Source organism: Oryctolagus cuniculus, chromosome 19, assembly GCF_964237555.1.
Source record: "Oryctolagus cuniculus chromosome 19, mOryCun1.1, whole genome shotgun sequence".
NCBI lineage: Eukaryota > Metazoa > Chordata > Mammalia > Lagomorpha > Leporidae > Oryctolagus > Oryctolagus cuniculus.
In genome coordinates, this window is record NC_091450.1 from 46702551 (window position 1) to 46726898 (window position 24348).

At 48.3% G+C, this 24348-nt stretch overlaps 1 protein-coding gene across 9 annotated transcripts in view; it reads right to left on the reverse strand.

Annotated features, from left to right (window-relative positions):
* AUTS2 (activator of transcription and developmental regulator AUTS2) overlaps window positions 1-24348 on the reverse strand; it is a 1249738-nt gene that overhangs the window by 28611 nt on the left and 1196779 nt on the right. The window lies entirely within an intron of this gene.

A 24348-nucleotide genomic window follows, 5' to 3' on the forward strand; every position in this document is an offset into this window, starting at 1 on the left:
CCCCCCCAACACCACCCCTGCCAGTGACAGCTGCGTTCCAGACAGCGAGAGCCGCCTGGACCACCAGGCCGAGATGGATTTGTTCTGAAAATGAATGTTTTCCTTAATTCCCACAAAGTCTCTCATGGAACACAATTAACCAACGATAGCCGACAAGTTGATTTTTTTTTTCTCCCTTTAAAACAAATACAGTTCTTGAATATACAAAAGAGAAGTGTTTTCAACATAGCAAATGTAGCAGATGTTATTTAACAACACACAGATGGGTTTTCTTGGCCTTCCCTCTTCTCTTTCCATTTTGGCCGAGGAGACACACTTGACATTTAGAGAAATCACTTTTATTTAGGAAGCGCTAAGCTTCCAGTCAAAAGTTGGGCCTCCTTAACGCTCACTGTCCATCCGAGATCAAAGGTGCAAACGTGGATTTTCATGAAGTTCAATGTCAACTGCACTGGCTAGGTTTTTTAAGAAATTCCCCTTGAACCATGGTGGGGGTCTCCGCCCAGCTGAGGCCAAGAGGTGTGGATGCCACACATTAGAATGAAGCTTGATGTAACAGTTAAGCAAAAGTCTATGATCAGGAAAAAAAAATACAGAAAACAGATGCTCCTGTGTGAATGTAAGGTAGGCACTGGGGCCGGCACTGTGGCGTAGCAGATAAAGCCGCTGCCTGCGGTGCCAGCATCCCACATGGGCGCGGTTTGAGATCTGGCTGCTCCTCTTCCAATCCAGCTCTCTGCTGTGGCCTGGGAAAGCAGCAGAAGATGGCCCAAGTCCATGGGCCTCTGCACATGCGTGGGAGACCAGGAAGAAGCTCCTGGCTCTGAGCTTCTGATTGGCACAGCTCTGGCCGTTGTGGCCGTCTGGGGAGTGAACCAGCAGTTAAAAGACCTCTCTCTCTCTGCCTCTCCTCTCTCTGTGTAACTCTTTCAAGTAAATACATATTAAAAAAAAAAAAAAAGTTATGCACTGCTCCAAAGGCCAAAAGATCTAAGTGCTGCTTACTGGGTGACCCCATAAGTCAAATTCCATAAAACTCACAAATGGAAAAATGAATGTCCAGCATGGTGTTCCATATAAAGCAACGGACCCATTAGGGAGTACGAACTTCTGTACATATCTGTGGAGAAGTTACCTGTCCCTCATTTGTGTGCCAAAACAGCACCCTCCTTTTGATTATGATCCAGCTTTAGAAACAGGCAAAGGCCGGCGCTGTGGCTCACTTGGCTAATCCTCCGCCTGCAGTGCTGGCATCCCATATGGGCGCCGGTTCTAGTCATGCCGGTTCTAGTCCCGGTTGTTCCTCTTCCAGTCCAGCTCTCTGCTGTGGCCTGGGAGGGCAGTGCAGGATGGCCCAAGTGCTTGGGCCCTGCACCTGCATGGGAGACCAGGAGGAAGCACCTGGCTCCTGGCTTCAGATCGGCACAGCGCCAGCCGTAGTGGCCATTTGAGGAGTGAACCAATGTAAGGAAGACCTTTCTCTCTCTCTTTCTCACCATCTCTAACTCTACCTGTCAAATAAAAAGAAAAAAAAAAAAGAAACAGGCAAGAGAAGACTGCAGTGGTCTCCGCAGTGAGGATATCTTTTGTGTCTTCTAGAATGATCTATTCTAGCCGTGGACTTTTTCTTCCTAGCTCCCTGTATATCAAGTGTGAAAAAACAGGATATTCTCACTGGTTGTATTTATTTCTGCTGGTGCTCTCTGGTGTCTGTACTCTTGTTTGTCATTTTTCTTCCTCAGAATCTGTGTCAAAGTAATCCATTATTTTCAATGTTCTCTTAGTACAACAGATCAAACCATAACAGGCACAAGCGTGGAAACAAATGCTGGGTTTATAAACAAAGCACATTTGTGGCTGCTGTGGACTTGGCTATCTTCATGTCTCACAGAGCAGCCTGGATGGAGAGAAAGCTGCTTCCTGCACATGCTTCAGGTAGGAAAAGACGCAACATTGCAACATGGTCCCAATGAAAAGTGACGTTACATGTTTGACATCCCACTCACCTGTCCACCAGTGCTGCCATAAGAACCTTTCTGGGAAGCCTTTCACTTAAGATAAAAGGTGAAATTGTGGGGCTGGCGCTGTGGCATAGTGGGTAAAGCCACCACCTGCAGTGCCGGCATCCCATATGGGCACCAGTTCAAGACCCGGCTGTTCCTCTTCCGATCCAGCTCTTTGCTACAGCCTGAGAATGCAGCAGAAGATGGCCCAAGTCCCCGGGTCCCTGCACCTGCATGGGATACCCGGAAGAAGCTCTTGGCTCCTGGCTTTGGATCGGCACAGCTCCAGCCGTTGTGGCCAATTGGGGAGTGAACCATCGGATGGAAGACCTCTGTCTCTGCCTCTGCCTCTCCTTTTCTCTCTGTGCAACTCTGACTTTCAAATAAATAAATTAAAAAAAAAAAAAGCACTGGTCTAATTAAAAAAAAAAAAAGCTGAAATTGTGTGAGTTTCCAGAACCTTAGTTTCCACTTTCTTTCTTTTTTTTTTTTTTTGACAGGCAGAGTGGACAGTGAGAGAGAGAGACAGAGAGAGAAAGGTCTTCCTTTGCCGTTGGTTCACCCTCCAATGGCCGCCGCTGCAGCAGGCGCACTGCGCTGATCCGATGGCAGGAGCCAGGAGCCAGGTGCTTTTCCTGGTCTCCCATGGGGTGCAGGGCCCAAGCACCTGGGCCATCCTCCACTGCACTCCCTGGCCATAGCAGAGAGCTGGCCTGGAAGAGGGGCAACCGGGACAGAATCCGGCGCCCCGACCGGGACTAGAACCCGGTGTGCGGCGCCGCAAGGTGGAGGATTAGCCTATTGAGCCACGGCGCCGGCCTAGTTTCCACTTTCTGAGCCGGAATAAGACACCAAGCTCCCTCCTTGATGTGGACAGACCCCCTGCAGCCAGAAGATCCCTGGAACCCCTATCGGCAGATGCCATGGGCTCAGGATTTGGCTCTGCCTCTCTGTTAATGCTTTTTCTACCACCTCACAGAATTTTCCACGTGTGTGTCTTTCACCATAGTTTCCATGGCAAGCCAGTATATGACAGCTGGCAGAAAGTGCACATGGCTTCATACCCCGCAGGTCCCTCGGTCAGCTCTGGGGCAGAAAGTGCCAACCGCCCAGAAATGCTAACAGCACAAAATAAAAGAGGGATTTTACTCAATGAGCAGCTCATGGCCCTGGGCAGGGCCTCTGGCCACGTGGACAGCCAATTTCAGCCGATGGTGCTGGATAATACTGGCAGGAACACATTTTTAAACTCTCGCACTTCTCTGTTCTCTCTGGACCAGGATGATAAAGAATCTACCAATCAATATTTTCTATCTTGGGAAAGTTGACATCCAAACTCCCTCCAAAGCTCAAGGTCTAAACAAAGTTTCTCCCTCGCATTAAACAACAACAAAAACTTTTTTTTTTTTAACAGGTAGAGTGGACAGTGAGAGAGAGAGACAGAGAGAAAGGTCTTCCTTTTGCCGTTGGTTCACCCTCCAATGGCCGGCGTGGCCAGCACACTGCAGCTGGCACACTGCACTGATCCGAAGCCAGGAGCCAGGTGCTTCTCCTGGTCTCCCATGGGGTGCAGGGCCCAAGCACTTGGGCCATCCTCCACTGCACTCCCTGGCCACAGCAGAGAGCTGGCCTGGAAGAGGGGCAACTGGGACAGAATCCGGCGCCCCGACCTGGACTAGAACCCGGTGTGCTGGCGCCGCTAGGGGGAGGATTAGCCTAGTGAGCCACGGCGCCGGCCAAAAACTTCTTTTTAAAGGATGCTGCCGAGAGATATCATGGAAACACATCAGAAGCACACATATAAGTGCTCCAAAATCTAGCTGGACTCCATCTATCTCCTCCTTTGTTCTTGGAGTCTGGACCACACCGTCATGTGCAGGAGGCATCCTGCAGGCTCAGGCTTGCTTCCCAAGGTCTCCATCCCAGCCTAGACACACAGGGTGCAAGAGTGGTGCCAAGGCTTCGGCAGCTCCTGTTGCCACTGACAAGCGACATGGGACCCAGGGAAGACCAACTGCTAGTCTGTGCAGAACCACCTACGCTAGGACTCAAGGAGCCTGGCCGCACAGAATTTTGAAACAAGAACCCAAGAGGCCATCCCAGTGCCTGGCAAACTGGAATGCGCATGCCAGCCGCCTGAAGATCTTGTATCACAATGCAGATTCAGTGGCTGTAGGGCTCAGGCCATCTTCTACTGCTTTCTCAGGTGCATTAGCAGAGAGCTGGATGGGAAGTGGAGCATCTGCTCGAACCGGCACCCATATGGCATGCCAGTGCTGCAGGCCAGGGCTTTAGCCTGCTGTGCCTTGATTTCTGAGCATCTCCCAGGGGATACTGATGGTTTAGGGCCACCTGGGGTACTTCAACAAGACTGCAGAAAATGCAATTAAAAGTTTGGTTTGGGGCCCGGGGGTGTGGGGGTGCACCGGGTTTCTCCACAATGCTGGCATCCTCAAATGAGTGTTCGTTCCACTCGTGGCTGCTCTACTTCCAGCTCCCTGCTACTGCAGGGCTGGCGTCTGATATGGGTGAGGGTTCGAGACCTAGCTGCTCCACTTCTGATCCAATTCTCCACTAATGTGCATGAGAAAGCACCAGAAGATGGCCTGAGTCCTTGGATCCCTGCCACCCACATGGGAGACCCAGATGGAGTTCCAGGATCCTGGTTTTGGCCTGGTGCAGTCTGCTGTTATGCACATTTGGGAAGTGAACTAGTGGATGGAAATCTCTCTCTCTCTCTCTCGCTCCTTCTCTGTCACTCTTTCAAATAAATAATAAAAAAATAAATCTTTTTAAAAAAGACTATTGGGGTTGGCACTGTGGCATAGGGAGCAAAAGCCACCACCTGCAGTGCCGGCATCCCATATGGGCGCTGGTTCGAGTCCCGGCTGCTCCACTTCTAATCCAGCTCTCTGCTATGGCCGGGAAAAGCAGTAGAAGATGGCCCAGGTCCTTGGACCCCTGCACCCATGTGGGAGACCTGGAAGAAGCTCCTGGCATCGGATCAGCCCAGCTCCAGCTGTTACGGCCAATAGGGGAGTGAACCAGTGGATAGAAGACTCCCTCTCTCTCTCTGTGTAACTCTGTCTTTCAAATAAATAATCTTTTTTTTTTTAATATTATTTTAGTGCAAAAAAGTGTGAAATCTTTGTTTTCCTTTTTTTTTTTTAATAATATGTACTTTGTGCATAGACTTCCTAAAGACCTCACTCACCCACACCTCAAAATTTTTTGCAACACAATATCTTTTGACTCTATTTTTCCGTGAACTTTTTGCAGTGCCCTGGTCCTCTGGGCTGCAGAGGACGCTCTATGATCAGACAGGATCGCCAAGTTCAGCAACTTGATGGAGGTCACTGGGCTGGCTGAGAAACCAGAAGACCAGCTTTCAGTCCTAACTCTGCCTTGTCTACCCCGTGCTGCCCCCTAGAGAACAAAGAGACCTAAAACAAAGCAAATAATATAGAAAAGGTCAGGGTTGGGATGGGTGGCTGGAGCGGAAGCTGAATGCTGCCATCCGTGCACGGGGCCTTGGAACGGTGACCTCCAAGCAAGACAGAGACAGCTCCGAGGGCTGCTAAGAGCTCTGGGGGCTGCACCGGTTTACGACTCCTCATTTAGGGGAGTCTCTGGGGCCATGGATTCGGCGTCATGTGTTTTTGTGGCTAACCGGTAATGCATTTCCTCTTCCTTTCAATTATTCAATAAATGTATCTTCCCAGTTAAGCTTTTCTGTCCTGACAGTCAATTTGTCCTACTGCGCTTCTCCAAGTTGGCAGGAGCGCGTTTTAAAGAGGCATTTTGTATTGCACAGTGTGTTCTGAGTTTGCCAAGCAAAGACATTTGCTGAGGTTGAAAGAAAATACAAAAGTGCAAATTGACTAGTCTTACTTAAATCTATTCATTACACTTTGGGGTTTAAAAAATATTCCTCTTCTTGTGATTATAAAAATAATGTACCACGCTTTTAAGAGACAAGCAAATTAAAAATACACCACGTACTGTACAGTGGGAAAAAAGGGTGAGTTTACTGCATGTCAATTATACCTCAATAAACTTTAATTCTCTTTTTAAGATTCGAAGGTAGATGAAGGAACATTTTGCTACACTGTTTAAAAAGTTCTATTTATTGAAAGGCAGAGTGACAGAAAGAGAGGGAAGGAGAGAGAGAGAAAGAGACAGATAGACACAGATCAGTCTATCCACTGATTCACTCCCCAAATGGCCACAACAGCCAGGGCTGGGCCAGGCAGAAGCCAGGAGATCCATCTGGGTCTCCCTTAAGGGTGGCAGGGAGCTGGACTGGAAGTGGCGCAGCCAGGTCTTGAATTGGCACTCAGTATGGGATGGCGGCCCCAAGTTTGTGAGATTTTAATAGAGATCTGTTACAAGTTCTCAGGGACATAGGCCTTTTTCTGTACTTTACAAAACCGACATGTAACACCTACCACCTTTGGCAATATTTAGCAAAATAACAATGGTGTTCCCTTGACCTGGTGTGTAAGGGTTTAGTCTACAGAGACAATGGAACAACTCCGTGGTCTGAACTACAAGTTCGGAAACAACCCACCTGTAATAATTAGGGCACTCGTTATATCAGTTCGGCACATCCATACAAAGGAAAATACCACAGCCATAAAAAAATATACGCTGTTGGGGCTGGCACTGTGGCGTGGTAGTTAAAAGCCAGAGCCTGCAGTGCCAGCATCCCATATGGGCACCGGTTCGAGTCCCAGCTGCTCCACTTCTGATCCAGCTCCCTGCTAATATGTCTGGGAAAGTAGCAGAAGATGGCCCAAGTGCTTGAGCCATCCTTCACGTACCCTAGAAAAGGTATCTATGGATTCTACACCTTCAAAAAGCAAAGTATTCCTGTCATTCAAATTGAAAACCAACAGCAAACATCACACAACAGAAGAGAAAGGCAAAGGAATTATTTACAAAGGATATAATTACCTAGCCAGAGAACACAGATAGCCAGCTGAAAAAAAGCCCCTTGTGGGGCTTACTCCCTACAAGGTCATTACTGCAGCAACCTCAAACAGTTCACAGACATCAAGAAAACCGTGGGGGGCACCCATCCATCCACCTGTATCTTTTTGAACCAAATCCCCTAGAAATGTACACTGTCAGCATCCGATGTTTACACGATTCTACTTTCTAGTTAATTTCCCTACTTATTTGTGCAAATGACAGAGTCACAAAGCCTTCAAGACCCCAAAAGGACTGCTGATTGTAGCCAAATGAGAAAAATAACCTACTTTAAGAGAAAATGGCAACATTAACACAGGACCAGCAACTAGAAAGCCAGAAACACACGGAAGGGTCACATTTCTGAGAATCAACATTCAATTTTTTTTCATGCTTTTAGCAGTGTCCTTTATCTATTTATTTTTAATTTAGTTATCTGAGGGTCCGGCACTATAAAGTCACTGCCTGCAGTGCCGGCATCCTATACGGGCATCGGTTCGAGTCCCAGTTGTTCCACTTCCAATCTAGCTCTCTGCTATGTCCTGGGAAAGCAGTGGAAGATGGCTCAAGTCCTTGGGCCCCTGCACCCGTGTAGGAGACCTGGAAGAAGCTCCTGGCTCCTGGATTAGGATTGGCCCAGCTCTGGCTGTTGCGGCCATTTGGGGAGTGAACCAGCGGATGGAAGACCTCTCTCTCTTTGCTTTTCTCTCTCTGTAACTCAGCCATTCAAATAAATAAATAAAATCTTTAAAGACAAACAAACAAAAAGCACAAACTGAGCTACTGAATTTATCTAGCAATACTTTCAACTCCCCCAAGGTTCAGAGTCTTGTATCTCCCAGACACTACATTGCAATGGTGCACCCTCTCAAAAACACACATCTCTTCCCTTTCCTCCTCTCCCTCTTTTCTTGAAATCATTACACAGAGACCAGTTTGTTCCATTAGCAGATTCAATTACTAGAACGAATGGAAGGATGACATTCAGTCTTGCAGCTCTTCTTCTCGGTCACTGAAATTCTACAAATAAATTGAGGAAAACCCACTGTTTGTTCAAGGCAAATTAATTTCCAAACACTGCAAGAGTGGAAGATCAGGGGGATGATGGGTGCTTGGCAGGGCTCAAAGAAATTCCATTTTGTGCTTGTCATGTTGTGTAAACATTAATTACCATCTGGGAGGCTAAGCTCCAGACTGAAGGCTGAATCACAAACCTCTGAGGACCTACAGGGTTCCCAGTGAAAAGCAAAAGCCTAAATAGGAAAAAAAAAAAAAAAAAATAGCCACGGCATCTGCCAAAATGCCACCAGATTACAGGCTGCTGTTATCAGAGAAGCTACTTTGGGTATCATCGGGTTTATCAGATTAACCCTGGATAGGGGTTAATCTGACAGGGATTACAGACACAGCGGCACACTGCAGATGAGTGCACTTCACTTGTTTCCAGTTTATTCTTCCTAAGCCTCACTCCAAAACCAACATCAATTCGGACGCACACGCCCATGTTCCTGACGACTTAAGACCACAAACCTGTCATGGAGGGGAGCCTCCAACTGATGGTGGAGGCTGGGGAGAGACCTGAGTGGCCGCAGACTAGAGAAGGAAGGGCCCCCCGAGATGTAAGCCAACCTGGGCTCACATTTGATTTCTTTTGTAGCCTTTGGCAAGTCGGAGCAATGAAAGACCGTGTAGATGAAGGATCAAAATTGGGATGAGAGCAGCAGACCGGGAGCCACTGAGGGTGGGAATCAGAGCCTTGAAAAGTCTTAATAAAACCGCAACAGAGCCAAGGTTCCACATCATTCTGGTATCTCCCTCTTCATGGGAGCAGAAGACAAGCTCGTGTGATGCTGCCCTATGTGTCCAGCACTGCGCCAGGGCCCAAGGATGGGAAGATGGACAAGGAACAGCCCCTGCTTTCCAGGAATTGGCAGTAGGGGAGGCACGGAAGAAAACCCGAGAACTGGGGTTTTACTTCAGGGTGCAGTGTCTGTACAGTCCAGACAGCTCTCTCTCCTACTGAGGCGAGCTACCGACAGTGTGCGAGGGACTCTGCTCTATAACATGTTCCCGCCGGCCCCTAGGATTACTCTTAGGCCCCCAGCAACCGAACCATGTGCAGAGACCTGACAGGAAGCTCAGGGTGTGAAGGGTGAGACCTTCAGTCACTTCTGGGAAGAGGAAAACGCCAAATACCAGTTTCAGGGAAAGCCCAGGAGTTTGTGTTTTGGCCACAAAGACATAACCCCCATTTTTCTTGCATGTACCCACTTACCAGCTTTATATTCATTTTTTGGCAGCTGGCTTGTGTGGACGAGATCATCTCCTCCTTTGGTTTCCATCCCTGGCGCTCCCTGCCCTAGCCTAACCCCTCTCCTAGCTGGTTGTGCAGCAATGACTGGCTGCTCACTGAGTACCTGTATGACAGCAGGTTCTGCCATACCCGGGCACAAGCACCCTTAAAACCAGTGCACACTCAACACTGAAGCTCTTCTGGGTCTGGACAGCAGCAGCGCACAAGATTTCTAACAAGGAAGGGCTCTCGAAGGACTTTCAACCAAACACACCTGTGTGCATTCAACAACGCACATCAGCCTTGAATAAGGTGCAAACCTAAGGACAAGGCTATGCTCAAAATAAGTCACAGCACACACACCTTACACTGGGACACAACAGGGAGAACCCTAGGTGTATTCTGGAGGTTTCCCCAAGGGTGTGACCAAGGCACTGACAGTTGAATTATAATTTTAGATGTTTGGCTTCTTTAAAATAAAGAAAAAAAAACCAGTCTTCTTAGTATCTAATCATCCTACCTTTCACATGAAGAATAATGAAGTGAGTAGGCAGGCAGCCCTCCTGCCAGTATTTCATTACCAAGTATAAATGAGGCCTAGAGCTCACAGATGGGGTACACTCACAGACCCGACACCTCCTGTCTGGGACTGTTGTCCTCTGCTAACACCTAATGGCATCGCTGGGTGCCTGCTGTCTGTGGCTAACCTGACCCACAGACACCTGCTGAGGCAAACACTCTTTGGTGTAATGTGCCCTTGTCATTTTACCTGTTAACATAACAGGACATTATTTTTTTTCCTGGAATTTGTAACCCCGCTTTTGTATCAACATGTTTGTGAAATGATGGGGCCGTGCAATAAGGCATCTCACTAATAAGTTTCACACTCTGAAAAATCACTGTGCCCATTCAGGCTGGTGAACAACTGGCTCTAGGCTAAACTCTGCTTCCCACATGCTGAACCTCTTCAAAGATGATTTTCTCAAGGACAAGGGTAAAGCAAGCACAGATCTACTCACGCACCTCCAGTCAGGGGCCAAGTGCATGGTGGGACGGTGAAGTCGCCACTTCGGTAGCACCTGGTTTGAGTCCCGGCTACCCTGTTTCTGATCCAGCTTCCTGTTAATATAACAAACACCCTGGGGGGCAGGAGGTGGCGGATCAGGGACTTGGGTTCCTGCCACCCGAGTGGAAGACCCAGATTGAGTTCTTGATCGCTGGCTTTGCTCTGGCCCAGTTGTGGCTGTTGTGAGTAGCTGAGGAGTGAGCCAGCAGAGAGAAGATCTCTATCGCTCTGCCTTTCAAATACAATGGAAAACAATACAAAACAAAAAAGAACAATAACAATAAACTTTTGGTCACCTGCCTTCCTGCTTTGCACACTAGCTTTCTGTTTCATCTGGTTGTGGGCACGCGTTAATCACGGACACCCATCTGGAAGAAAGGCTGGGTGGGGTATGCCATGGTGAACTGTGGGAACTTGCATTTCTCAAGTATTGTCCTCGGCCCTCTGGTTCCAGACACGAAAACTCCCTGCTCCCAAGCTTCCTCTAAACCCTGCAGGGCTACGAGACGCCGCCAAGCTGCTGGCCGACACAAGCTCCCGCTGCCCGTGGCTCCCTGTCTCTCTCACTGCTTCCGAGTCCGAAGAACAGGTGCACTTTATTCTTCTGTCCTGTAAGAGTCACCTGCGTCACCCCCCTGCCAATGTCTTTCCCTCAAGGTCACGCTCCCATCAGGGTTCAGGTGTCAGAAGGCCCCGCATGAACCCTGGGAGGCATGAGTGAAGCAAGAGAGGACAAGGAGCCCCAGAGCCCCGTGCACGCGGCCAGCTCTGGCCCTGAGCTCACCCTGCGCCAAGAGAACCGCAGGGGAGGTGGTGGGGAGGTTAAATCCCACAAGCAGACTCTGCGACCTCTGTCAGTTTCTCTCCTGGTCCCCAGAGCTGTGGCAGTGTGTAGACCTGTAGCACATATCATCAAAGCAATCAGTACCTCCCCCAGGTCATCCTGTCTGGTTGCCGGCCAGTCCTTTACTGTGGGCAGCGGGCTCTGGCTTGGGAAACTTTTGCCTTCGGCAATGCGCGCTCCACCAGCCTTCAGGCCTGCCTGTCTGTTTGACTAAGGACAGACGCCAACAGCCCCTCCACGTCTGTTCATACAGCCTGCGAGGGCCCGTGGGGCCTGGGTGCTGCCAATGCCCTACAAGCTGTCTGCGCAGCTTCTGTGTGAGTTTCGCAGATGCCTCTAAGCACATATCTATGAAAGTTGCCATCCTCCTATCACGGAGCCTTTGATTCCTTAAAGGAGTAGCTGTGGGGAAGAGGACTCTCAGGGTTTCTTGCAGCTTTGACCTTTCTGATCCCGAACTACACCGATGTATGATGCGGCTTCACGATTCCAAGCGCCGACCACAGACCGGCAACACCAGCAGCATGCTGGTTGTCAGAAAGGTCAATCCGCAGACTCCGTCCCGAGGCGCACTAAAATCTGGGCGGCACTGCTCGATAGCGCTACTGGGGCTGCTCCAGGGCCCCGGTGAGCCCCGCTGCGGAGAGACGCAATCCACCGGCCGCCAATCCTTTTCCGTGTCTCCATCCAGCCTTGGAAATTATTTCCGTCATTCCTCCCCAGGGCGGCTTCTCTACAGCCTTCCCACTGTGTACGGCGGGGTGCTGGGAGAGAGGGGGTGCCATTCACTAGATGAGGAGCTGCCTCAACACTGTGCATGTTCCCGAGAGCCAGAAGCAGCCAACTCTGCCTCCTTGTGCCACTTTCCATCCTGGCTCCAGGTGGCCTCATTGGCTCATCGCTGTGCAGACCAAGGAATGAGACAGTCTCACCTCAAGCACAGTCAGGAGCCACTTTCTAGGACCTTGGGGTTGTCACACAGAGGATGAAGTTGATTTATCGGGACTGGCGTCACTCAAAGAACCCGGACCAACGGATGTGTACTGTAGAGCCACGTTTCAACCTAAAACGCAGTACGCTGCCTTATAGGAGAACCACTCCTCTTTACTGGAAGTGTCCAAGAGAATGCTGAACAACCACGGTTAAGAACTCAGGAGGTGGCCGGCGCCGCGGCTCACTAGGCTAATCCTCCGCCTAGCGGCGCCGGCACACCAGGTTCTAGTCCCGGTTGGGGCGCCGGATTCTGTCCCGGTTGCCCCTCTTCCAGGCCAGCTCTCTGCTGTGGCCAGGGAGTGCAGTGGAGGATGGCCCAGGTGCTTGGGCCCTGCACCCCATGGGAGACCAGGAAAAGCACCTGGCTCCTGGCTCCTGCCATCGGATCAGCGCGGTGCGCCGGCCGCAGCGCGCCGGCCGCGGTGGCCATTGGAGGGTGAACCAACGGCAAAGGAAGACCTTTCTCTCTGTCTCTCTCACTGTCCACTCTGCCTGTCAAAAAACAAAACAAAACAAAACAAAAAAAAAAAAAACTCAGGAGGTGCGGGGCTGGCGATGTGGCACAGGGGGTTAAAGTCCTGGCCTGCAGTGCTGGCATCCCTATGTGGGTGCTGGTTCAAGTCCTGGTTGCTCCACTTCTGATCCAGCTCCGTGCTAGGGCACCTGGGAAAGCAGAGGAGGATAGCCCAAGTTCTTGGGTCCCTGTACCCATATGGGAGACCCAAAGGAAGCTCCTGGCTTCGGATAGGCTCAGCTCCAGCCATTGCAGCAATTTGGGGAGTGAACCAGTAGATGGAAGACCTCTCTTTGTCTCTACCTCTCTGTGTAGCTCTTCCAAATAAATAAATCTTTTTTTTTTAATTTTATTTTATTTTTTTTTATTTTTTTATTTTTGACAGGCAGAGTGGACAGTGAGAGAGACAGAGAGAGAAAGGTCTTCCTTTGCCGTTGGTTCACCCTCCAATGGTCGCCGCTGCAGCCGGCGCACCGCGCTGATCCGATGGCAGGAGCCAGGATCCAGGTGCTTTTCCTGGTCTCCCATGGGGTGCAGGGCCCAAGCACCTGGGCCATCCTCCACTGCACTCCCTGGCCATAGCAGAGAGCTGGCCTGGAAGAGGGGCAACCGGGACAGAATCCGGCGCCCCAACCGGGACTAGAACCCGGTGTGCCGGCGCCGCAAGGTGGAGGATTAGCCTATTGAGCCACGGCGCCGGCTCAAATAAATAAATCTTTACAAAGAAAAACTCTGAGGCGCAAATTATGCAATGGCTGGGCCTGGACTGGATAGTTCCCTGCTGCTATAAGACACTGCTCTCACCCCTTCTGGAAGAACATCACTTTCTCGTTTTCCTCCACCTTTCAGAACTCAGTCCTCTCAAATATCACTAGCAGGTTAATGACCATTCTTTTCTTGATTTGCAGAAAGTCTGATAAATGCCACATCTTAAATAGTTGTAAATTAAGAACTCCTACACCAAATGATATTACATATAACCATCTTAAGGAATAGAAGGAGTAAAAGTGTTTATTCCCAGCTAGGATACTTGCAAAGTTGAAAGATGTAAAAAAAAAGGGGGGGGGGTGATGGGGAGTGCTTTGTGGTTCCCTACATTTCAAGTAACTTTTTGAAATAAAGATTTTTGGGCCGGCACCATGGCTCACTTGGTTAATCCTCCACCTGCGGCGCTGGCATCCCATATGGGCGCCAAGTTCTAGTCCCAGTTGCTCCTCTTCCAGTCCAGCTCTCTGCTGTGAGCCGGGAAGGCAGTGGAGGGTGGTGCAAGTGCTTGGGCCCCTGCACCCTCGTGGGAGACCAGGAGGAAGCACCTGGCTCATGGCTTCGGATCCGCGTAGTTCCGGCCGTAGCGGCCATTTGGGGGGTGAACCAGCAGAAGGAAAACCTTTCTCTCTGTCTCTCTCTCACTGTCTAACTCTGTCAAATAATAAAATAAAAACAATTTTCTTTATTTATTTGAGAAGTAAGTTATAGACAGAGAGAAAGATTTTCCATCGCTGGTTCACTTCCCAAGGGTCACAAAGACTGGAACTTGGGTTGATCCAAAGCCAGGAGTCAGGAGCGCTTCTTCCAGGTCTCCCACGTGGGTGCTGGGCCCCAAGCACTTGGCCCATTTTCTACGGCTTTCCTAGGCCATCAGCAGAGAGCTGGATCAGAAGTAGGGCAGCTGAGACTTGAATCGGTGTCCATATGGGATGCCGGCACTGCGGGTGGCAGCTTTACCTGCTATGCCACAGCATCGGCCCCATAACTTAAAAAAAAAAAAAAAAAAAAAAAAAAAAAAAAAAAAAAAAAAGTCTGCCAGTCCTTAAATTTTGTCTATAAACTAAAACTACAAAATAGTTTGTCTACAAACTATTCAGGCAATAAATTTTTGATAGGAAAATAAAATCTTGCCACCATATCATTTTATTATTCTCAATGTATCATAACAAAAAGGAAAACATTCAAATAAAGATTTTGAAGCTACATGTCTGTAAGGCCCAGGAAGCAGGGAAGACGGCGATGACTTCAGCCTGGTAGAAACCACTCATTCCCTGAAAGAACCTTTCACATGGGAACGCTGCCAATCACCTTCTAGAAAGCAGAGTGGGAAATTTTTTTTTAAATAAAAGCATCTTACGATTTTTTTTGTTTGTTTGTTTTTTAGAGAGGGAGCAGGAGAGAGAAAGCTCTCATTAGCTGGCTCATAGCCTAAATGCCTGCTATGGCTGGGGCTGGACCAGGCTGAAGCCAGGATCTGGAACTCCATCCTGGCCCCCCACAAGGATGGCAGGGAACTAACTCTCTTAGCCATCACCTGCTGCCTCCCATGGTGCACAGTAGCAGGACGCTGGGTTTGGACTCAAACCCATGCATTCAGTGTGGAATCCAAGCATCTTAGCCATGAAGCCAAACACTTGCCAACAGCAGGAGAGCTTCCTTTTCCTTAAAGAGAGCTGGAGTGAGTGACCAACACTGCAGTGCTGCCCCCTACCTTCAGTTATACTCCTGGAAGGGAAATGCTGTCAGAGAACCAGCTGAGCCCTGGGTCATGTCCTGCCACAGTGACTTCAACTTCCCTACTAATACCTGGACTTGATCTTTAGACATGAGTTCAAAAAGGGATGGCAGAAGGGACTATGGCACTCATTTGTTTCTTCTGCCACCTGAGGAATGTATCTGCCTGGCCATTCTACCATGCCCTCTAAGTCAACATGACTAAAACCAAGCCCATCCCCTCCCCCGACCCTGTTCCTGGTTGGCCTGGCCCCATCTGGACAACATCAGAATCCCAGCATAGATCTATGTCCCTCTCACATTAAACCGTGGTCCATGCAGAAGTAACTGCTTCCTGATGCCTCTTAAGACAAACAAAACAATGGTTTCAGAATCGACCCATTGCACCAGCAGCCCGAGTGAACTATTTATGCAAATCAGATCACGCTGTCAACCCCCAGCGCGAGTCTCCAAGGGCGTCCCTCGCCATGGGCTCTGCGGGACTCTCACCAGCTTCCGGCATGCTCTGAGGGCTCCGCGCTCCTGCACATGCGCCCTTGCACACTCAGACCGGCTCACTCCCGAATCCCATCGTCCCAAGCCCCATTTCTGTCAAGCCAGCATGATGACCCTCCTCCAGTTCCCCAGCTCCCGCTCACCACCGCCTCTGATGAACTGCTGTTCTATAGCTCGTGCCCTTGGGACTTAACAGGTTCCAGACTCTTATGTGAACAAATCAACTATTCTTATTATATGACAAACAATAAATTACATTTTATTATAAAAAGGTTAAACAAATACTCTTGGACTTGAATAACCAAACTTGATGCTATCTGTATCTTAATGCACACAGCCACCTTATTGAGGAAGAAGGAACTATTTAAACCTTAGCATTTTTTTTCAGTTCTGAACACAGTGCCTTCCTGAGTGAGCACTTGATAAATAGTTGATTTCTTTAACTACGTAATACTCAGTTTGCAGCATCTAAGCAAGTTTATTTAGAACTGCAATTCAAAAGGAAAAAAAATCAGCATAATGAGAAAAATATTCAATAAACAATTACACATAAAGCCAGAAAAATCTTGTCTCTTTGGAGTTGTTTCCATAATTGGACATTATCCTGCAATAAAATAATAGTATATGAAGCAGCAGCAAATGTAAAATAATTGGAAACCATTATGATGTTTAAGGATCCATTTTCAATATATAATAAAACTAATGTATTTTGAATCATAAAGATTCTAATAGCTTGGTTGTTTTCATATGGCTAAAAAAAAAAAAAAAAAGCAAAAAAGCAAAAAACCTACAACGACAGAGGATGCAAAAGCACAGCCCGGTAAGAGAGCTGTAGGAATCCTTAGAGGCAGGTGTGCCCACGGTCTGCAGGCTTGGAGCACAAACAGACCTTCGTGTGCACAGAGAGAAAGCAACACGAAAATGCCGACGGTTGTCCACCCAGGGAAGAGCTATGGAGAGACACCTGGATGCTTTTCAACCTTCTGTTGTCTTCATGTTTCCAACAGGACTCAGCGTTTAAATCCAGAAATGTGCTACAAAATTTGATAACTGTGCCATCAGTGGGGAAAACGATATGCTTGTTATGGGCAAACCAAAGTAAAATTCTTGTGTGTGTGTGTGTGTGTGTGTGTGTTTTTTTAAATTAGCCAAAGAGAACTGCTAAACACCAAATAGGAAAACTATGCGACAGTGAACATCAAGGAGCAGCAGGCTAGCAGGGATGGCACCAGAATGGCAAAGCTCAGAGGAACATGAGGATGGAGGGGATAAATAGCCTTGTGCTTTATAAAAATCTCTACAGCAGATGGGGCCGGCGCTGTGGTGTAGCCAGTAAAGCTGCTACCTGCAGTGCCGGCATCCCATATGGGCACCAGTTCGAGTCCCAGCTGCTCCACTTCTGATCCAGCTCTCTACTGTGGCCTGAGAAAGCAATGGAAGATGGCCCAAGCCCTTGGGCCCCTGCACCCATGTGGGAGACCCAGAAGAAGCTCCTGGCTCCTGGCTCCTGGCTTCGGATCGGCGTAGCTTTGGTCATTGTGGCCAATTGGGGAGTGAACAAGCAAATGGAAGACCTCTCTCTCTCTCTCTGCCTCTCCTTCTTTCTCTGTGTAACTCCCACTTTCAAATAAATAAATCAATCTTAAAAAAAAATCTACAGCAGCAAAACACTACTGGGACACACAGACATGCACCCCTCTATGCCCTATCCACCGTATATCAACCTGGGAGACTGCAAAATAAAAAATAAAGATTTATTTTATTTTCACATCAGTGACTTCTTGCAAAATGCCAGAGTTGTGAACAGTGTGTTAAAGCGGCCGACGAATGACTGATTGTACATTTCTTAATTCATGGTCTTCCCGAAGAGAACCTGAAACGTGTCACTGCAGTGGGACCTAGGGACAAGGAAAAGACAGCGAGGCAGGACGGACCACACGCGGTCAGAATGCTCAGGAGGGTGACCCAGACTCTCGTCCCCAGCTCTCACTGGCCCAGAAGCACCGATTAAACGTGAGAGCTGGACTCTGTCGCAGGGACAAGTTCCTCTCGTGGGAGGAAGGCGTTACACCGACACTGAAGACAATGCCAAGTGACAGCTCACACCCGCCACTCACACACACTAACCCCCAGCCAAATCCACAAAGAAACTGTCACAGGCGACATGACAGGGTCTTTGAGTCCTTGCTGTTTTTCCACCTCTAATGTACCATTGTCCTCCAGCTTGCACAGAGCCTCGCTCCTCAGTCCCCCACGTGGCACGCTCCTGGTGGCCACGTGGAACTGAACCTGCGCATGCCTGGTCTTGAACTCTCCTCCGTGAACCCAAAAGCAGAAGTGAGGAACCCCTGAAATCCTCCTCCCCTTAAAGTCAGGAGAGGCAGGCCAGAAACGGGGAGGGAAAGCCAAGAGCTGGATGCTGTGTCCCCAGAGTGGGGCTGTGCTGGTGGCCCCAGTGGGCTGCTGAGGACAGATGTGTCCAGACCTCACCACAGACCCGTGGCCTGGGGTCACGCACTCTGGGAAGATCTGTTTGTAACTAAGACACTGGTTATATTGCCTTAGACTCTGACTTACCAGATATGTAAGTTACCCCTCTCCCAGCAACCACACTTGGCCAAATGATTCCACTTGAATTTTGCTGTTTTCAAAGCACGGGGACTAGAATTTGACTATCCTCTGTGTGTGTGTGTGTGTGTGTGTGTGTGTATAAAATGTCCTGGGCCAGCACTGTGGTTTAGCCACCTCTTGCAACGCCAGAGTACCATCAGCTACTCCACTTCCAATCCAGCTTCCTGCTGATGTGCCTGGAAAGTAGTGGGTCGAGGCTCAAGCACTTAAGTCCCTGCTACCTTAAGTTCCTGGATCCTGCTATTGTGGCCATCTGGGGCATGATCCAGCAGATGGAAGATCTCTCAGTCTCTGTCATTCTGCCTTTCAAAGGAATAAATAAGTAAATCTTTAAAAGAAAGAAAGAAAAATATAGCCTCTCTAACAGTTCAAAACCAGAGTAATCTGAACATGATTTGCAGGAAGGTGAGGGGAGATGTTGACAAAAGGACACACAATTACGGTGAGACCGAAGGAGTAAGTTACTGTTACAGCACACAAAATGAAACCCACCAACTGGAAAAGCCAGCTTGCCCTGCCGAGAAGGGAGAGAGGCACTGAAATCTTAGTGCCCTGGAATGCACCACAAATTCTACAAAAACAACTAGGGGTGTTTTCCCCTCAAAACCCCAGATCAATTCACAGCAAATGCATACATCTTTTTGGTGCAAAGAAACACAATTTTCTGTCCGCCCTAACAAAGACGCGTAATTACAGGGCACACAGTCTGAGGAAGAGCCACTTGGGGGAGTTTGTGTCGTCGTGCCAGATTTCCATTTTAAAGAAATCAAATTCAGACACTGGAAAGCCCTGTGACTGGATGGGCAAAACTCACGAAATGGACTGAAAAGCTGAAATAATGTGCATTCGGGTGAGGGTTCTCCCAATCTAACTAGACCTTATACATTCTCATGACACAGTTTTGAGAGGCAACAGATTAGAGCGCTAAAGTTAACTGGGTTCAAGTTCAGGCTTTGTGTCTGGCCAGGTGGCTCTGAGTAACTCCACTTCTCACCTGAACCAGAGAGACGGCTGGGAACCCTGGCTTTTTTGGGGTGCTTTACTTGTACCAAGTCTGCAATTCTATTGGCACATTGAACTATTTTCCGTTCAGGCCATCATCAAATCAGACATCTGTATGTGACAGGAGGTTCAACTCATCTTGCTGGGCACAACAGAGGCCTCTCCTCCATGTTGCCCCTGAATGAGCCATCCCTAAGACACTACCTGAAGAAGAAAGAACCCAACTCCAGCAGTCAGACTTCAGAGAAATCTGCTAAATGTTAACAGGGAACCTGACGTATGAAATGCTCATCCAGCTGATGGGAACTTTCAAAAAATGACTGTGGCGACCAAGTCTGTCTCTTTTCACATTTATTTTCATTCTTCTAAGCAAAAATAAACCGGCCGTGAAGACGCTGAGTTTCTTGAGAATGAGTGGGTAGTATAATTTATGCATCCTTATTTTCCAGTGCCTGGAACACTCTAAGAACTACAAGCTGCGGTTTACTGATCAAGTGAGTCACAGAATGAAGAAGCCACGGCTGTTGTAATGCTTGCTTTACAAAGTGAATTTGTTCCAGTGTGAACATCGCGTGCTTGCCTGTATACAACTTGGTGGACAAGAAACACGAGGTGAATGCGGAAGCCCAAACTGAGCCCTGGGGAGCTCAGTAAAGGCAAGACCTCAAATGTCTACCAGTGCATGGCTGGTGTGACAGTGTCCTCCAAGTCTGGCTAACCCTCCCTCACCACCTTACGGTCACTCCCAAACTGAAACCCTTCAAAAATCCACTTCTAAAAGCAAACTTGGGGGCTGGCTCTGTGGGGCAGCAGGTTAAAGCCCTGGCCTAAAGCACTGACATTCCTATGGGTGCTGGTTCTAGTCCCGGCTGCTCCTCTTCCGATCCAGCTCTCTGCTATGGCCTGGGATAGCAGTGGAATATGGCCTAAGGCCTTGGGTCCCTGCACCCATGTGAGAGACCCAGAAGAAGCTCCTGGCTTCGAATCGGCGTAGCTCTGGCTGTTGCGGCCATCTGGGGAGTGAACCAGCAGATGGAAGATCCCTCTCTCTGTCTCCACCTCTCTCTGTAACTCTGTCTTTCAAATAAATAAATCTTTAAAAAAAAAATAAAAGCAAATTTAGGATTTTCTTTCAAGGCAGATGCTGTATTTATTAGAGCATTTATGTATTTCTTCTTCTTTTTTTTTAACTTTTATTTAATGAATATAAATTTCCAAAGTACGATTTATGGATTACAATGGCTTCCCCCCATACCGTCCCTCCCACTCACAACCCTCCCCTTTCCCACTCCCTCTCCCCTTCCATTCACATCAAGATTCATTTTCGATTATCTTAATATACAGAAGATCAGCTTAGTATACATTAAGTAAGGATTTCAACAGTTTGCTCCCACACAGAAACATAAAGTGAAAAATAATAGATGATTTTTTAAAAATGATGATGAAATCAGATCAGACCTATTGTCATGTTTAATCCCAGTGAGAGTCAAGTTGGGAGTTGATAATTTCTTTTTTTTTTTTTTTTACAGAGGATCAGTTTAGTATGCATTAAGTAAAGATTTTGACAGTTTGCACCCCCATAGAAACACAAAGTGAAATATATTGTTTGAGTACTCGTTATAGCATTAAATCTCAATGCACAGCACATTAAGGACAGAGATCCTACATGAGGAGTAAGTGCACAGTGACTCCTGTTGTTGACTTTACCAATTGACACTCCTGTCTATGGCATCAGTAATCTCCCTATGCTCCAGTCATGAGTTTCCAAGGCTATGGAAGCCCTCTGAGTTCTCCGATTCTTATCTTGTTTAGACAAGGTCATAGTCAAAGTGGAGGTTCTTGTATTTCTTCTTTTTAAAAACAATTAATTACATTTTATTAGGAAGGTATAGGAAAGAAAGAGAGAGACAGTGAGAGAGACAGAGGCAGAGAGATGCAGCTGGGGAGAGATGTTCCATTCTTTGGTTTACTCTCCAAGTGCCGGCAGCAGCCAGGGTTGGGCTGGGCTGAAGCCAGGAGTCCTGAATTCAATCCAGGCCCCTCATGTGGATGGCAGGGACCCAAGTTCTTGAGCCATCATCTGCTGCCTACCAGGATGTACATGAGCAAGAAACTGGATCAGAACCGGAGTAGCCGGAACTCAAATGAGGCATTATGATCTGGAATGCAGGCATCCTTAGCAGTAGCTTAACCAACTGCACCAAAAGCCCACCTCGTATTTCTTAACCATTTAACATACATAAAAGCAAGCAGTCTTTACTAAGTTCCAGCATAAAAAAAAAAAAAAAAAAAAAAAAAAAAAAAAAAAACCTCAGTCACTGATGAAATCCTAGTGCCCCTAACCTCAATTGTGGTTTTAATTGTACCTGGTTTTCAGGAACACTTACGTAACGGTGTAACACAACTGACTATAAAACTAGGTAAGCACGCAATGGAATAAACCTCATCTTAGAAAGGAGTTCAACGAATGGCTGACAGTCAGTTCAGGGCAGAAGTTATAATGGGCTCAACCGCCTTATTTATTAATATGCACAATTTTGAGCGATCAAATGCTTTTGGCTCGCTCACTCAGCAAAGTGCATTAAGCACTGACCGTGAGCTAGGTGTTGGGGATGGAAGAGAAATAGGATGAGATGCGAGCACTCTCCTAGCGGAACTTCCCGCTGAATGGAGGAAAGCCATAGATAGCTATAATGCAAGGCAGGAACAGCTTGAATGAGGGGATCACAAAGGTCTCTGAAACCCCAAGGAAGGACTAACTTGCAATGATGGAACGGGAACCCCCAAAGCTTAGCAAGCTGAAAAGAAGGGTTGAAGGGGCGGGGGGAGAATTGGGCCATCCACAGCACCAAGTGGGAGGCCTTACACTTAATCCCTCAAGGACTTCTAGAAACCTGTTCTTACTAAGCCTTGCCTCTCCTTTCCTGCAGGGAAAAACGGTTGGATTTGCTTTTGCAGGGAGTTCAAATTAGTTAAAAGCAACACGAATGTAAGTTCTGACTGTCTTCAGAGTATGTAACAGAGGGGCACGTGTAAGACACCAGTAAGGACGCCCCATTCCACATCAGAGTACCGGGGCTCAAGGCCTAGCTCTGCTCCTGATTTCAGCTCCCTGCTAATGTGTGTCCTGGGGGGACGGCAGATGAAGGTGCTCAAATGGTTGGGTCCCTGCCACCCCTGTGAGAGCCCTGCGTGGAGCTCCTGACTCCCAGTCCTGACCTGGCCCAGCTGCGGCTATTACAAGCCTTGGAGAAGTGACCCAGCAGGCAGGGGCTCTGTCTCTTTCCAATAAACGAGATAGAAAACCAGCAGACATCCTTTAAAAATGGCTAAGTGGCCGGCACTGTGGCTCAATAGGCTAATCCTCCACCTAGCGGCGCCGGCACACCGGGTTCTAGTCCCGGTCGGGGCGCCGGATTCTGTCCTGGTTGCCCCTCTTCCAGGCCAGCTCTCTGCTGTGGCCCGGGAGTGCAGTGGAGGATGGCCCAAGTGCTTGGGCCCTGCACCCCATGGGAGACCAGGAGAAGCACCTGGCTCCTGGCTTCAGATCAGCGCGGTGCGCCGGCCGCAGCGCGCCAGCCATGGCGGCCATTGGAGGGTGAACCAACGGCAAAAGGAAGACCTTTCTCTCTCTCTCTCTCTCTCTCTCTCTCTCTCTCTCACTATCCACTCTGCCTGTCCAGAAAAAAAAAAAAAAAAAAAAAAAGGCCAAGTGATCAAAATACCAGGTGCTTCAAACAGTTCATGGAAAACGTATATTCTGAAAAACTATGCCTGTGGCCCATGAGAGAGAGAGAGAGAGAGAGAGAGAGAGAGAGAGAGAGAAAGAAGAGAAGAGAAGAGAAGAGAAGAGAAGAGAAGAGAAGAGAAGAGAAGAGAAGAGAAGAGAAGAGAAGAGAAGAGAAGAGAAGAGAAGAGAAGAGAAGAGAAAACAGTGGATGTGAGAGGTACTGGCTGCATTGTGGGGGTTGATGGGGCTCTGCACTGGCCTTTCTGAGGGGCGGGAACAAAGAGGACAATGAACACACAGCTGGAAGGGAGGAAGAGAGCAGCATTTGAAGGGCTGGCTTTGGGAGGGGGCAGACTTGTGTCACCTGGTCCCCAGAGGTACAACTATACAGAAAAGAGAATGCAGCCCAACAAAAGGACTATCCTAACAAGCACAGCTGCCCCAGAGCGGCTTGGAGGGGGTGTCTGGGTTGCTCAGGCACAGACTATGGGGCCATCGGGCCAGGAAGCTACAGGAAGAAGATGCACACTTCCCACAGATGCGGAACACAGATCACCTGTAAGATCTTCCTCCTACCCAAAGAGCCTATGATTCCAGTTACTAAGAGGCAGCACCAGGGCAGATCAATTGTTCATCACATTGTAACTTTATGGCCAGCTACACCACTAGCTATCTGACCCTATGAAATAAACAAAACACACACCACATGATACAAGAAAAGCAAAGTGTAAGAAGTCAGGGGGCAGACATTTGGTACAGCAGCCAGGCCACCAGTCAGGACACCTGCATCCCATCCTGAAGTGTCTGGGTTCAAGTCCTAGTTCCGCTTTGCATTCCAGCTTCCTGCTAACGTACACCTTGGGAGGTAGCAGGTGATGGCTCAAAGTGCTTGGGTTTCTGGCTTTGACTTTGACTAGCCCTAGCTATTGTGGGCATTTGGGGAATGAACCAGTGGACAGAAGAGCTCTGTCTCTCTGCCTTTCAAATAAATGTCATTTTATAAAAAAAAAAAAAAAGAAAAAAAAAGAAAAGAAAGGGAAGGAAGGTCAGGAAAAGTACCCACAATGGTGTTCCCAGCAACCAGACTTATTGTTCTGTCCCCCTGGGCTGTTAAAACAAACACCTCTGAGGACCAAAGGGACTGTGATGTGTCTTCACGTTTTCTTTCTTCCTTTTTTTTCTTTCTTTTTTAAAAGATTCATTTCTTTATTTGAAAGAGTTACAGAGAGGCAGAGGCAGGGAGAGAGAGAGAGGTCTTCTATCCACTGGTTCACTCCTCAGATGGCCATAACAGTCAGAGCTGA